Here is a 15,303-nt window from a genome sequence, read left to right as displayed (position 1 = left end):
GATGCCAGTAAAGAGGAGCCTTGTCAACTGGCCTGGTGCTTATTCATATATTTGCAAATATGTGTAACCAATACCTCTAAATCTCTATTACTATGTAGGATTTAAGTATTGTTTTTGCTGCAGTGTGCTGGAGGGCAAATCTCTCTTTTTTTCTGTGTTCAGAGTAAACCCCGCCCTTTACAAGCACCTGTGTTATGCAATTAAGCTGATCTGAGCAACTACCATTTTTCTTTGTAAATTTGGAGAGGCATGAAGGCAGTCAGCATTAGGAGGAGGTGCTGATGCTTATAGTGCCATGTGGAGGTTTTTTGGGGTACCTCCAAGGTAAGTTAGCTCTCAACTTACATATGTACTGTTATCATGCAGTACATCAATTGTAATTATATGACCCTGAGTGGGTGCTACCATTATCTAGCAATAATTATTTTGTGGTGAACGTTTGGGAGTGGGGCCCCTAGGGGGGTTCTGACTGGGCCTTTCTCATGGCATCACCACTTAATTCACATAGAATACTTTTCTCACTTCTCTATTTGTTTGTACATTATATATGTCATTTTAATTCTTTATCATTTCATTAACACTTATTGATTTATCTTTACACATCTTTTCTACATACTTCCCTATCACCTTTTTCCCTTTTTCGTGTGATGCCCTGGGGATGGCCCTTGGTTGGAATTTTTTTGGGGTGCCTTACTTCTTGGACGTGAGCCCCTTAATATTAGGGATGCCAGTATAGAGGAGCCTTGACGATTGGCCTGGCGCTTATTCATATATTTGCAAATATGTGAAACCAATACCTCTAAATCTCTATTATTATGTAGGTTTTAAGTATTGTTTTTGCTGCAGTGTGCTGGAGGGCAAATCTCTCTTTTTTTCTGTGTTCAGAGTAAACCCCGCTCTTTACAAGCACCTGTGTTTTGCAATTAAGCTGATCTGAGCAACTACCATTTTTCTATGTAAATTTGGAGAGGCATGAAGGCAGTCAGCATTAGGAGGAGGTGCTGATGCTTATAGTGCCATGTGGAGGTTTTTTGGAGTACCTCCAAGGTAAGTTAGCTCTCAGCTTACATATGTACTGTTATCATGCAGTACATCAATTGTAATTATATGACCCAGAGTGGGTGCTACCATTATCTAGCAATAATTATTTTGGGGTGAACGTTTGGGAGTGGGGCCCCCGGGGGGGTTCTGACTGGGCCTTTCTCATGGCATCACCACTTAATTCACATAAAATAATTTTCTCACTTCTCTATTTGTTTGTACATTATATATGTCATTTTAATTCTTTATCATTTCATTAACACTTATTGATTTATCTTTACACATCTTTTCTACATACTTCACTATCACCTTTTTCCCTTTTTCGTGTGATGCCCTGGGGAAGGCCCTTGGTTGGAATTTTTTTCGGGTGCCTTACTTCTCGGACGTGAGCCCCTTAATATTAGAGACGCCAGTATAGAGGAGCCTTGACGATTGGTCTGGCGCTTATTCATATATTTGCAAATATGTGGAACCAATACCTCTAAATCTCTATTATTATGTAGGATTTAAGTATTTTTTGCTGCAGTGTGCTGGAGTTCAAATCTCTCTTTTTTTCTGTGTTCAGGGTAAACCCTGCTCTTTACAAGCACCTCTGTTATGCAAATAAGATGATCTGAGCAACTACCATTTTTCTTTGTAAATTTGGAGAGGCATGAAGGCAGTCAGCATTAGGAGGAGGTGCTGATGCTTATAGTGCCATGTGGAGGTTTTTGGGGGTACCTCCAAGGTAAGTTAGCTCTCAACTTACTTATGTACTGTTATCATGCAGTACATCAATTGTAATTATATGACCCAGAGTGGATGCTACCATTATCTAGCAATAATTATTTTGGGGTGAATGTTTGGGAGTGGGGCACTCGGGGGGGTTCTGAATGGGCCTTTCTCATGGCATCACCACTTAATTCACATAGAATACTTTTCTCACTTCTCTATTTGTTTGTACATTATATATGTCATTTTAATTCTTTATCATTTCATTAGCACTTATTGATTTATCTTTACACATCTTTTCTACATACTTCACTATCACCTTTTTCCATTTTTCGTGTGATGCCCTGGGGATGGCCCTTGGTTGGAATTGTTTTGTGGTGCCTTTCTTCTCGGACGTGAGCCCCTTAATATTAGGGATGCCAGTATAGAGGAGCCTTGACGATTGGCCTGGCGCTTATTCATATATTTGCAAATATGTGAAACCAATACCTCTAAATCTCTATTATTATGTAGGATTTAAGTATTGTTTTTTGCTGCAGTGTGCTGGAGGGCAAATCTCTCTTTTTTTCTGTGTTCAGAGTAAACCACGCCCTTTACAAGCACTTGTGTTTTGCAATCAAGCTGATCTGAGCAACTACCATTTTTCTTTGTAAATTTGGAGAGGCATGAAGGCAGTCAGCATTAGGAGGAGGTGCTGATGCTTATAGTGCCATGTGGAGGTTTTTGGGGGTACCTCCAAGGGAAGTTAGCTCTCAGCTTACATATGTACTGTTATTATGCAGTACATCAATTGTAATTATATGACCAAGAGTGGGTGCTACCATTATGTAGCAATAATTATTTTGGGGTGAGCGTTTGGGAGTGGGACCCCCGAGGGGGCTCTGACTGGGCCTTTCTCATGGCATCACCACTTAATTCACATAGAATACTTTTCTCACTTCTCTATTTGTTTGTACATTATATATGTCATTTTAATTCTTTATCATTTCATTAACACTTATTGATTTATCTTTACACATCTTTTCTACATACTTCACTATCACCTTTTTCCCTTTTTCGTGTGATGCCCTGGGGAAGGCCCTTGGTTGGAATTTTTTTCGGGTGCCTTACTTCACGGACGTGAGCCCCTTAATATTAGAGACGCCAGTATAGAGGAGCCTTGACGATTGGTCTGGCTCTTATTCATATATTTGCAAATATGTGTAACCAATACCTCTAAATCTCTATTATTATGTAGGTTTTAAGTATTTTTTGCTGCAGTGTGCTGGAGTTCAAATCTCTCTTTTTTTCTGTGTTCAGAGTAAACCCTGCTCTTTACAAGCACCTGTGTTATGCAATTAAGCTGATCTGAGCAACTACCATTTTTCTTTTGTAAATTAGGAGAGGCATGAAGGCAGTCAGCATTAGGAGGAGGTGCTGATGCTTATAGTGCAATGTGGAGGTTTTTTGGGGTACCTCCAAGGTAAGTTAGCTCTCACCTTACATATGTACTGTTATCATGCAGTACATCAATTGTAATTATAGGACCCAGAGTGGGTGCTACCATTATGTAGCAATAATTATTTTGGGGTGAGCGTTTAGGAGAGGGGCCCCCGAGGGGGTTCTGACTGGGACTTTCTCATGGCATCACCACTTAATTCACATAGAATACTTTTCTCACTTCTCTATTTGTTTGTACATTATATATGTCATTTTAATTCTTTATCATTTCATTAGCACTTATTGATTTATCTTTACACATCTTTTCTACATAATTCACTATCACCTTTTTCCCTTTTTCGTGTGATGCCCTGGGGATGGCCCTTGGTTGGAATTTTTTTGGGGTGCCTTACTTCTCGGACGTGAGCCCCTTAATATTAGGGATGCCAGTTTAGAGGAGCCTTGACGATTGGCCTGGCACTTATTCATATATTTGCAAATATGTGAAACCAATACCTCTAAATCTCTATTACTATGTAGGATTTAAGTATTGTTTTTGCTGCAGTGTGCTGGAGGGCAAATCTCTCTTTTTTTCTGTGTTCAGAGTAAACCCCGCCCTTTACAAGCACCTGTGTTATGCAATTAAGCTGATCTGAGCAACTACCATTTTTCTTTGTAAATTTGGAGAGGCATGAAGGCAGTCAGCATTAGGAGGAGGTGCTGATGCTTATAGTGCCATGTGGAGGTTTTTTGGGGTACCTCCAAGGTAAGTTAGCTCTCAACTTACATATGTACTGTTATCATGCAGTACATCAATTGTAATTATATGACCCTGAGTGGGTGCTACCATTATCTAGCAATAATTATTTTGTGGTGAACGTTTGGGAGTGGGGCCCCTGGGGGGGTTCTGACTGGGCCTTTCTCATGGCATCACCACTTAATTCACATAGAATACTTTTCTCACTTCTCTATTTGTTTGTACATTATATATGTCATTTTAATTCTTTATCATTTCATTAACACTTATTGATTTATCTTTACACATCTTTTCTACATACTTCACTATCACCTTTTTCCATTTTTAGTGTGATGCCCTGGGGATGGCCCTTGGTTGGAATTTTTTTGGGGTGCCTTACTTCTTGGACGTGAGCCCCTTAATATTAGGGATGCCAGTATAGAGGAGCCTTGACGATTGGCCTGGCGCTTATTCATATATTTGCAAATATGTGAAACCAATACCTCTAAATCTCTATTATTATGTAGGTTTTAAGTATTGTTTTTGCTGCAGTGTGCTGGAGGGCAAATCTCTCTTTTTTTCTGTGTTCAGAGTAAACCCCGCTCTTTACAAGCACCTGTGTTTTGCAATTAAGCTGATCTGAGCAACTACCATTTTTCTATGTAAATTTGGAGAGGCATGAAGGCAGTCAGCATTAGGAGGAGGTGCTGATGCTTATAGTGCCATGTGGAGGTTTTTTGGAGTACCTCCAAGGTAAGTTAGCTCTCAGCTTACATATGTACTGTTATCATGCAGTACATCAATTGTAATTATATGACCCAGAGTGGGTGCTACCATTATCTAGCAATAATTATTTTGGGGTGAACGTTTGGGAGTGGGGCCCCTGGGGGGGTTCTGACTGGGCCTTTCTCATGGCATCACCACTTAATTCACATAAAATAATTTTCTCACTTCTCTATTTGTTTGTACATTATATATGTCATTTTAATTCTTTATCATTTCATTAACACTTATTGATTTATCTTTACACATCTTTTCTACATACTTCACTATCACCTTTTTCCCTTTTTCGTGTGATGCCCTGGGGAAGGCCCTTGGTTGGAATTTTTTTCGGGTGCCTTACTTCTCGGACGTGAGCCCCTTAATATTAGAGACGCCAGTATAGAGGAGCCTTGACGATTGGTCTGGCGCTTATTCATATATTTGCAAATATGTGGAACCAATACCTCTAAATCTCTATTATTATGTAGGATTTAAGTATTTTTTGCTGCAGTGTGCTGGAGTTCAAATCTCTCTTTTTTTCTGTGTTCAGGGTAAACCCTGCTCTTTACAAGCACCTCTGTTATGCAATTAAGATGATCTGAGCAACTACCATTTTTCTTTGTAAATTTGGAGAGGCATGAAGGCAGTCAGCATTAGGAGGAGGTGCTGATGCTTATAGTGCCATGTGGAGGTTTTTGGGGGTACCTCCAAGGTAAGTTAGCTCTCAACTTACTTATGTACTGTTATCATGCAGTACATCAATTGTAATTATATGACCCAGAGTGGATGCGACCATTATCTAGCAATAATTATTTTGGGGTGAATATTTGGGAGTGGGGCACTCGGGGGGGTTCTGAATGGGCCTTTCTCATGGCATCACCACTTAATTCACATAGAATACTTTTCTCACTTCTCTATTTGTTTGTACATTATATATGTCATTTTAATTCTTTATCATTTCATTAGCACTTATTGATTTATCTTTACACATCTTTTCTACATACTTCACTATCACCTTTTTCCATTTTTCGTGTGATGCCCTGGGGATGGCCCTTGGTTGGAATTGTTTTGTGGTGCCTTTCTTCTCGGACGTGAGCCCCTTAATATTAGGGATGCCAGTATAGAGGAGCCTTGACGATTGGCCTGGCGCTTATTCATATATTTGCAAATATGTGAAACCAATACCTCTAAATCTCTATTATTATGTAGGATTTAAGTATTGTTTTTGCTGCAGTGTGCTGGAGGGCAAATCTCTCTTTTTTTCTGTGTTCAGAGTAAACCACGCCCTTTACAAGCACTTGTGTTTTGCAATCAAGCTGATCTGAGCAACTACCATTTTTCTTTGTAAATTTGGAGAGGCATGAAGGCAGTCAGCATTAGGAGGAGGTGCTGATGCTTATAGTGCCATGTGGAGGTTTTTGGGGGTACCTCCAAGGGAAGTTAGCTCTCAGCTTACATATGTACTGTTATTATGCAGTACATCAATTGTAATTATATGACCAAGAGTGGGTGCTACCATTATGTAGCAATAATTATTTTGGGGTGAGCGTTTGGGAGTGGGACCCCCGAGGGGGCTCTGACTGGGCCTTTCTCATGGCATCACCACTTAATTCACATAGAATACTTTTCTCACTTCTCTATTTGTTTGTACATTATATATGTCATTTTAATTCTTTATCATTTCATTAACACTTATTGATTTATCTTTACACATCTTTTCTACATACTTCACTATCACCTTTTTCCCTTTTTCGTGTGATGCCCTGGGGAAGGCCCTTGGTTGGAATTTTTTTCGGGTGCCTTACTTCTCGGACGTGAGCCCCTTAATATTAGAGACGCCAGTATAGAGGAGCCTTGACGATTGGTCTGGCTCTTATTCATATATTTGCATATATGTGTAACCAATACCTCTAAATCTCTATTATTATGTAGGATTTAAGTATTTTTTGCTGCAGTGTGCTGGAGTTCAAATCTCTCTTTTTTTCTGTGTTCAGAGTAAACCCTGCTCTTTACAAGCACCTGTGTTATGCAATTAAGCTGATCTGAGCAACTACCATTTTTCTTTGTAAATTAGGAGAGGCATGAAGGCAGTCAGCATTAGGAGGAGGTGCTGATGCTTATAGTGCAATGTGTAGGTTTTTTGGGGTACCTCCAAGGTAAGTTAGCTCTCACCTTACATATGTACTGTTATCATGCAGTACATCAATTGTAATTATAGGACCCAGAGTGGGTGCTACCATTATGTAGCAATAATTATTTTGGGGTGAGCGTTTAGGAGAGGGGCCCCCGAGGGGGTTCTGACTGGGACTTTCTCATGGCATCACCACTTAATTCACATAGAATACTTTTCTCACTTCTCTATTTGTTTGTACATTATATATGTCATTTTAATTCTTTATCATTTCATTAGCACTTATTGATTTATCTTTACACATCTTTTCTACATAATTCACTATCACCTTTTTCCCTTTTTCGTGTGATGCCCTGGGGATGGCCCTTGGTTGGAATTTTTTTGGGGTGCCTTACTTCTCGGACGTGAGCCCCTTAATATTAGGGATGCCAGTTTAGAGGAGCCTTGACGATTGGCCTGGCACTTATTCATATATTTGCAAATATGTGAAACCAATACCTTTAAATCTCTATTATTATGTAGGATTTAAGTATTGTTTTTGCTGCAGTGTGCTGGCGGGCAAATATCTCTTTTTTTCTGTGTTCAGAGTAAACCACGCCCTTTACAAGCACCTCTGTTATGCAATTAAGCTGATCTGAGCAACTACCATTTTTCTTTGTAAATTTGGAGAGGCATGAAGGCAGTCAGCATTAGGAGGAGGTGCTGATGCTTATAGTGCCATGTGGAGGTTTTTTGGGGTACCTCCAAGGTAAGTTAGCTCTCAGCTTACATATGTACTGTTATCATGCAGAACATCAATTGTAATTATATGACCCAGAGTGGGTGCTACCATTATGTAGCAATAATTATTTTGGGGTGAGCGTTTGGGAGTGGGGCCCTCGAGGGGGTTCTGACTGGGCCTTTCTCATGGCATCACCTCTTAATTCACATAGAATACTTTTCTCACTTCTCTATTTGTTTGTACATTATATATGTCATTTTAATTCTTTATCATTTCATTAACACTTATTGATTTATCTTTACACATCTTTTCTACATACTTCCCTATCACCTTTTTCCCTTTTTCGTGTGATGCCCTGGGGATGGCCCTTGGTTGGAATTTTTTTCGGGTGCCTTACTTCTTGGACGTGAGCCCCTTAATATTAGGGATGCCAGTATAGAGGAGCCTTGACGATTGGCCTGGCACTTATTCATATATTTGCAAATATGTGTAACCAATACCTCTAAATCTCTATTATTATGTAGAATTTAAGTATTGTTTTTGCTGCAGTGTGCTGGAGGGCAAATCTCTCTTTTTTTCTGTGTTCAGAGTAAACCCCGCTCTTTACAAGCACCTGTGTTTTGCAATTAAGCTGATCTGAGCAACTACCAATTTTCTATGTAAATTTGGAGAGGCATGAAGGCAGTCAGCATTAGGAGGAGGTGCTGATGCTTATAGTGCAATGTGGAGGTTTTTTGGGGTACCTCCAAGGCAAGTTAGCTCTCAGCTTACATATGTACTGTTATCATGCAGTACATCAATTGTAATTATATGACCCAGAGTGGGTGCTACCATTATGTAACAATAATTATTTTGGGGTGAGCGTTTAGGAGTGGGGCCCCTGGGGGCGTTCTGACTGGGCCTTTCTCATGGCATCACCACTTAATTCACATAGAATACTTTTATCACTTCTCTATTTGTTTGTACATTATATATGTCATTTTAATTCTTTATCATTTCATTAACACTTATTGATTTATCTTTACACATCTTTTCTACATACTTCACTATCACCTGTTTCCCTTTTTCGTGTGATGCCCTGGGGAAGGCCCTTGGTTGGAATTTTTTTTGGGTGCCTTACTTCTCGGACGTGAGCCCCTTAATATAAGAGAAGCCAGTATAGAGGAGCCTTGACGATTGGTCTGGCGCTTATTCATATATTTGCAAATATGTGTAACCAATACTTCTAAATCTCTATTATTATGTAGGATTTAAGTATTTTTTGCTGCAGTGTGCTGGAGTTCAAATCTCTCTTTTTTTCTGTGTTCAGAGTAAACCCTGCTCTTTACAAGCACCTGTGTTATGCAATTAAGCTGATCTGAGCAAATACCATTTTTCTTTGTAAATTTGGAGAGGCATGAAGCAGTCAACATTAGGAGGAGGATCTGATGCTTATAGTGCCATGTGGAGGTTTTTTGGAGTACCTCCAAGGTAAGTTAGCTCTCAGCTTACATATGTACTGTTATCATGCAGTACATCAATTGTAATTATATGACCCAGAGTGGGTGCTACCATTATCTAGCAATAATTATTTTGGGGTGAACGTTTGGGAGTGGGGCCCCCGGGGGGGTTCTGACTGGGCCTTTCTCATGGCATCACCACTTAATTCACATAAAATAATTTTCTCACTTCTCTATTTGTTTGTACATTATATATGTCATTTTAATTCTTTATCATTTCATTAACACTTATTGATTTATCTTTACACATCTTTTCTACATACTTCACTATCACCTTTTTCCCTTTTTCGTGTGATGACCTGGGGAAGGCCCTTGGTTGGAATTTTTTTCGGGTGTCTTACTTCTCGGACGTGAGCCCCTTAATATTAGAGACGCCAGTATAGAGGAGCCTTGACGATTGGTCTCGCGCTTATTCATATATTTGCAAATATGTGGAACCAATACCTCTAAATCTCTATTATTATGTAGGATTTAAGTATTTTTTGCTGCAGTGTGCTGGAGTTCAAATCTCTCTTTTTTTCTGTGTTCAGGGTAAACCCTGCTCTTTACAAGCACCTCTGTTATGCAATTAAGATGATCTGAGCAACTACCATTTTTCTTTGTAAATTTGGAGAGGCATGAAGGCAGTCAGCATTAGGAGGAGGTGCTGATGCTTATAGTGCCATGTGGAGGTTTTTGGGGGTACCTCCAAGGTAAGTTAGCTCTCAACTTACTTATGTACTGTTATCATGCAGTACATCAATTGTAATTATATGACCCAGAGTGGATGCTACCATTATCTAGCAATAATTATTTTGGGGTGAATGTTTGGGAGTGGGGCACTCGGGGGGGTTCTGAATGGGCCTTTCTCATGGCATCACCACTTAATTCACATAGAATACTTTTCTCACTTCTCTATTTGTTTGTACATTATATATGTCATTTTAATTCTTTATCATTTCATTAACACTTATTGATTTATCTTTACACATCTTTTCTACATACTTCACTATCACCTTTTTCCCTTTTTCGTGTGATGACCTGGGGAAGGCCCTTGGTTGGAATTTTTTTCGGGTGTCTTACTTCTCGGACGTGAGCCCCTTAATATTAGAGACGCCAGTATAGAGGAGCCTTGACGATTGGTCTGGCTCTTATTCATATATTTGCAAATATGTGTAACCAATACCTCTAAATCTCTATTATTATGTAGGATTTAAGTATTTTTTGATTCAGTGTGCTGGAGTTCAAATCTCTCTTTTTTTCTGTGTTCAGAGTAAACCCTGCTCTTTACAAGCACCTGTGTTATGCAATTAAGCTGATCTGAGCAACTACCATTTTTCTTTGTAAATTAGGAGAGGCATGAAGGCAGTCAGCATTAGGAGGAGGTGCTGATGCTTATAGTTCAATGTGGAGGTTTTTTGGGGTACCTCCAAGGTAAGTTAGCTCTCACCTTACATATGTACTGTTATCATGCAGTACATCAATTGTAATTATAGGACCCAGAGTGGGTGCTACCATTATGTAGCAATAATTATTTTGGGGTGAGCGTTTAGGAGAGGGGCCCCCGAGGGGGTTCTGACTGGGACTTTCTCATGGCATCACCACTTAATTCACATAGAATACTTTTCTCACTTCTCTATTTGTTTGTACATTATATATGTCATTTTAATTCTTTATCATTTCATTAGCACTTATTGATTTATCTTTACACATCTTTTCTACATAATTCACTATCACCTTTTTCCCTTTTTCGTGTGATGCCCTGGGGATGGCCCTTGGTTGGAATTTTTTTGGGGTGCCTTACTTCTCGGACGTGAGCCCCTTAATATTAGGGATGCCAGTTTAGAGGAGCCTTGACGATTGGCCTGGCACTTATTCATATATTTGCAAATATGTGAAACCAATACCTTTAAATCTCTATTATTATGTAGGATTTAAGTATTGTTTTTGCTGCAGTGTGCTGGCGGGCAAATATCTCTTTTTTTCTGTGTTCAGAGTAAACCACGCCCTTTACAAGCACCTCTGTTATGCAATTAAGCTGATCTGAGCAACTACCATTTTTCTTTGTAAATTTGGAGAGGCATGAAGGCAGTCAGCATTAGGAGGAGGTGCTGATGCTTATAGTGCCATGTGGAGGTTTTTTGGGGTACCTCCAAGGTAAGTTAGCTCTCAGCTTACATATGTACTGTTATCATGCAGAACATCAATTGTAATTATATGACCCAGAGTGGGTGCTACCATTATGTAGCAATAATTATTTTGGGGTGAGCGTTTGGGAGTGGGGCCCTCGAGGGGGTTCTGACTGGGCCTTTCTCATGGCATCACCACTTAATTCACATAGAATACTTTTCTCACTTCTCTATTTGTTTGTACATTATATATGTCATTTTAATTCTTTATCATTTCATTAACACTTATTGATTTATCTTTACACATCTTTTCTACATACTTCCCTATCACCTTTTTCCCTTTTTCGTGTGATGCCCTGGGGATGGCCCTTGGTTGGAATTTTTTTCGGGTGCCTTACTTCTTGGACGTGAGCCCCTTAATATTAGGGATGCCAGTATAGAGGAGCCTTGACGATTGGCCTGGCACTTATTCATATATTTGCAAATATGTGTAACCAATCCCTCTAAATCTCTATTATTATGTAGAATTTAAGTATTGTTTTTGCTGCAGTGTGCTGGAGGGCAAATCTCTCTTTTTTTCTGTGTTCAGAGTAAACCTCGCCCTTTACAAGCACATGTGTTATGCAATTAAGCTGATCTGAGCAACTACCATTTTTCTTTGTAAATTTGGAGAGGCATGAAGGCAGTCAGCATTAGGAGGAGGTGTTGATGCTTATAGTGCAATGTGGAGTTTTTTGGGGGTACCTCCAAGGTAAGTTAGCTCTCAACTTACATATGTACTGTTATCATGCAGTACATCAATTGTAATTATATGACCCAGAGTGGGTGCTATCATTATGTAGCAATAATTATTTTGGGGTCAGCGTTTGGGAGTAGGGCCCCCGGGGGGGTTCTGACTTATCCTTTCTCATGGCATCACCACTTAATTCACATAGAATACTTTTCTCACTTCTCTATTTGTTTGTACACTAAATGTCATTTTAATTCTTTATCATTTCATTAACACTTATTGATTTATCTTTACACATCTTTTCTACATACTTCACTATCACCTTTTTCCCTTTTTCGTGTGATGCCCCGGGGAAGGCCTAGGTTGGAATTTTTTCCGGGTGCCTTACTTCTCGGACATGAGCCCCTTAATATTAGAGATGCCAATATAGAGGAGCCTTGATGATTGGCCTGGCGTTTATTCATATATTTGCAAATATGTGTAACCAATACCTCTAAATCTCTATTATTATGTAGGATTTAAGTATTTTTTGCTGCAGTGTGCTGGAGGGCAAGTCTCTCTTTTTTTCTGTGTTCAGAGTAAACCCTGCTCTTTACAAGCACCTGTGTTATGCAATTAAGCTGATCTGAGCAACTACCATTTTTCTTTGTAAATTAGGAGAGGCATGAAGGCAGTCAGCTTTAGGAGGAGGTGCTGATGCTTACAGTGCAATGTGAAGGTTTTTTGGGGTACCTCCAAGGTAAGTTAGCTCTCAGCTTACATATGTACTGTTATCATGCAGAACATCAATTGTAATTATATGACCCAGAGTGGGTGCTACCATTATGTAGCAATAATTATTTTGGGGTGAGCGTTTGGGAGTGGGGCCCTCGAGGGGGTTCTGACTGGGCCTTTCTCATGGCATCACCACTTAATTCACATAGAATACTTTTCTCACTTCTCTATTTGTTTGTACATTATATATGTCATTTTAATTCTTTATCATTTCATTAACACTTATTGATTTATCTTTACACATCTTTTCTACATACTTCCCTATAACCTTTTTCCCTTTTTCGTGTGATGCCCTGGGGATGGCCCTTGGTTGGAATTTTTTTCGGGTGCCTTACTTCTTGGACGTGAGCCCCTTAATATTAGGGATGCCAGTATAGAGGAGCCTTGACGATTGGCCTGGCACTTATTCATATATTTGCAAATATGTGTAACCAATATCTCTAAATCTCTATTATTAGGTAGGATTTAAGTATTTTTTGCAGCAGTGTGCTGGAGGGCAAATCTCTCTTTTTTTCTGTGTTCAGAGTAAACCCCGCTCTTTACAAGCACATGTGTTATGCAATTAAGCTGATCTGAGCAACTACCATTTTTCTTTGTAAATTTGGAGAGGCATGAAGGCAGTCAGCATTAGGAGGAGGTGCTGATGCTTATAGTGCAATGTGGAGGTTTTTTGGGGTACCTCCAAGGTAAGTTTGCTCTCAGCTTACATATGTACTGTTATCATGCAGTACATCAATTGTAATTATATGACCCAGAGTGGGTGCTATCATTATGTAGAAATAATTTTTTTGGGGTCAGCGTTTGGGAGTAGGGCCCCCGGGGGGGTTCTGACTTATCCTTTCACATGGCATCACCACTTAATTCACATAGAATACTTTTATCACTTCTCTATTTGTTTGTACATTATATATGTCATTTTAATTCTTTATCATTTCATTAACACTTATTGATTTATCTTTACACATCTTTTCTACATGCTTCACTATCACCTTTTTCCCTTTTTCGTGTGATGCCCTGGGGATGGCCCTTGGTTGGAATTGTTTTGGGGTGCATTTCTTCTCGGACGTGAGCCCCTTAATATTAGGGATGACAGTATAGAGGAGCCTTGACGATTGGCCTGGCGCTTATTCATATATTTGCAAATATGTGTAACCAATCCCTCTAAATCTCTATTATTATGTTGGATTTAAGTATTGTTTTTGCTGCAGTGTGCTGGAGGGCAAATCTTTCTTTTTTTCTGTGTTCAGAGTAAACCCTGCTCTTTACAAGCACCTGTGTTATGCAATTAAGCTGATCTGAGCAACTACCATTTTTCTTTGTAAATTAGGAGAGGCATGAAGGCAGTCAGCATTAGGAGGAGGTGCTGATGCTTATAGTGCAATGTGGAGGTTTTTTGGGGGTACCTCCAAGGTAAGTTAGCTCTCACCTTACATATGTACTGTTATCATGCAGTACATCAATTGTAATTATAGGACCCAGAGTGGGTGCTACCATTATGTAGCAATAATTATTTTGGGTTGAGCGTTTAGGAGAGGGGCCCCCGAGGGGGTTCTGACTGGGACTTTCTCATGGCATCACCACTTAATTCACATAGAATACTTTTCTCACTTCTCTATTTGTTTGTACACTAAATGTCATTTTAATTCTTTATCATTTCATTAACACTTATTGATTTATCTTTACACATCTTTTCTACATACTTCCCTATCACCTTTTTCCCTTTTTCGTGTGATGCCCTGGGGATGGCCCTTGGTTGGAATTTTTTCCGGGTGCCTTACTTCTTGGACGTGAGCCCCTTAATATTAGGGATGCCATTATAGAGGAGCCTTGACGATTGGCCTGGCACTTATTCATATATTTGCAAATATGTGTAACCAATACCTCTGAATCTCTATTATTATGTAGAATTTAAGTATTGTTTTTGCTGCAGTGTGCTGGAGGGCAAATCTCTCTTTTTTTCTGTGTTCAGAGTAAACCTCGCCCTTTACAAGCACATGTGTTATGCAATTAAGCTGATCTGAGCAACTACCATTTTTCTTTGTAAATTTGGAGAGGCATGAAGGCAGTCAGCATTAGGAGGAGGTGTTGATGCTTATAGTGCAATGTGGAGTTTTTTGGGGGTACCTCCAAGGTAAGTTTGCTCTCAGCTTACATATGTACTGTTATCATGCAGTACATCAATTGTAATTATATGACCCAGAGTGGGTGCTATCATTATGTAGCAATAATTATTTTGGGGTCAGCGTTTGGGAGTAGGGCCCCCGGGGGGGGTTCTGACTTATCCTTTCACATGGCATCACCACTTAATTCACATAGAATACTTATATCACTTCTCTATTTGTTTGTACATTATATATGTCATTTTAATTCTTTATCATTTCATTAACACTTATTGATTTATCTTTACACATCTTTTCTACATGCTTCACTATCACCTTTTTCCCTTTTTCGTGTGATGCCCTGGGGATGGCCCTTGGTTGGAATTGTTTTGTGGTGCCTTTCTTCTCGGACGTGAGCCCCTTAATATTAGGGATGCCAGTATAGAGGAGCCTTGACGATTGGCCTGGCGCTTATTCATATATTTGCAAATATGTGTAACCAATCCCTCTAAATCTCTATTATTATGTTGGATTTAAGTATTGTTTTTGCTGCAGTGTGCTGGAGTGCAAAT

Source organism: Taudactylus pleione, unplaced genomic scaffold, assembly GCF_031769625.1.
Source record: "Taudactylus pleione unplaced genomic scaffold, aTauple2 ptg000615l, whole genome shotgun sequence".
NCBI lineage: Eukaryota > Metazoa > Chordata > Amphibia > Anura > Myobatrachidae > Taudactylus > Taudactylus pleione.
Note: the sequence above shows the minus strand (reverse complement) of the source record.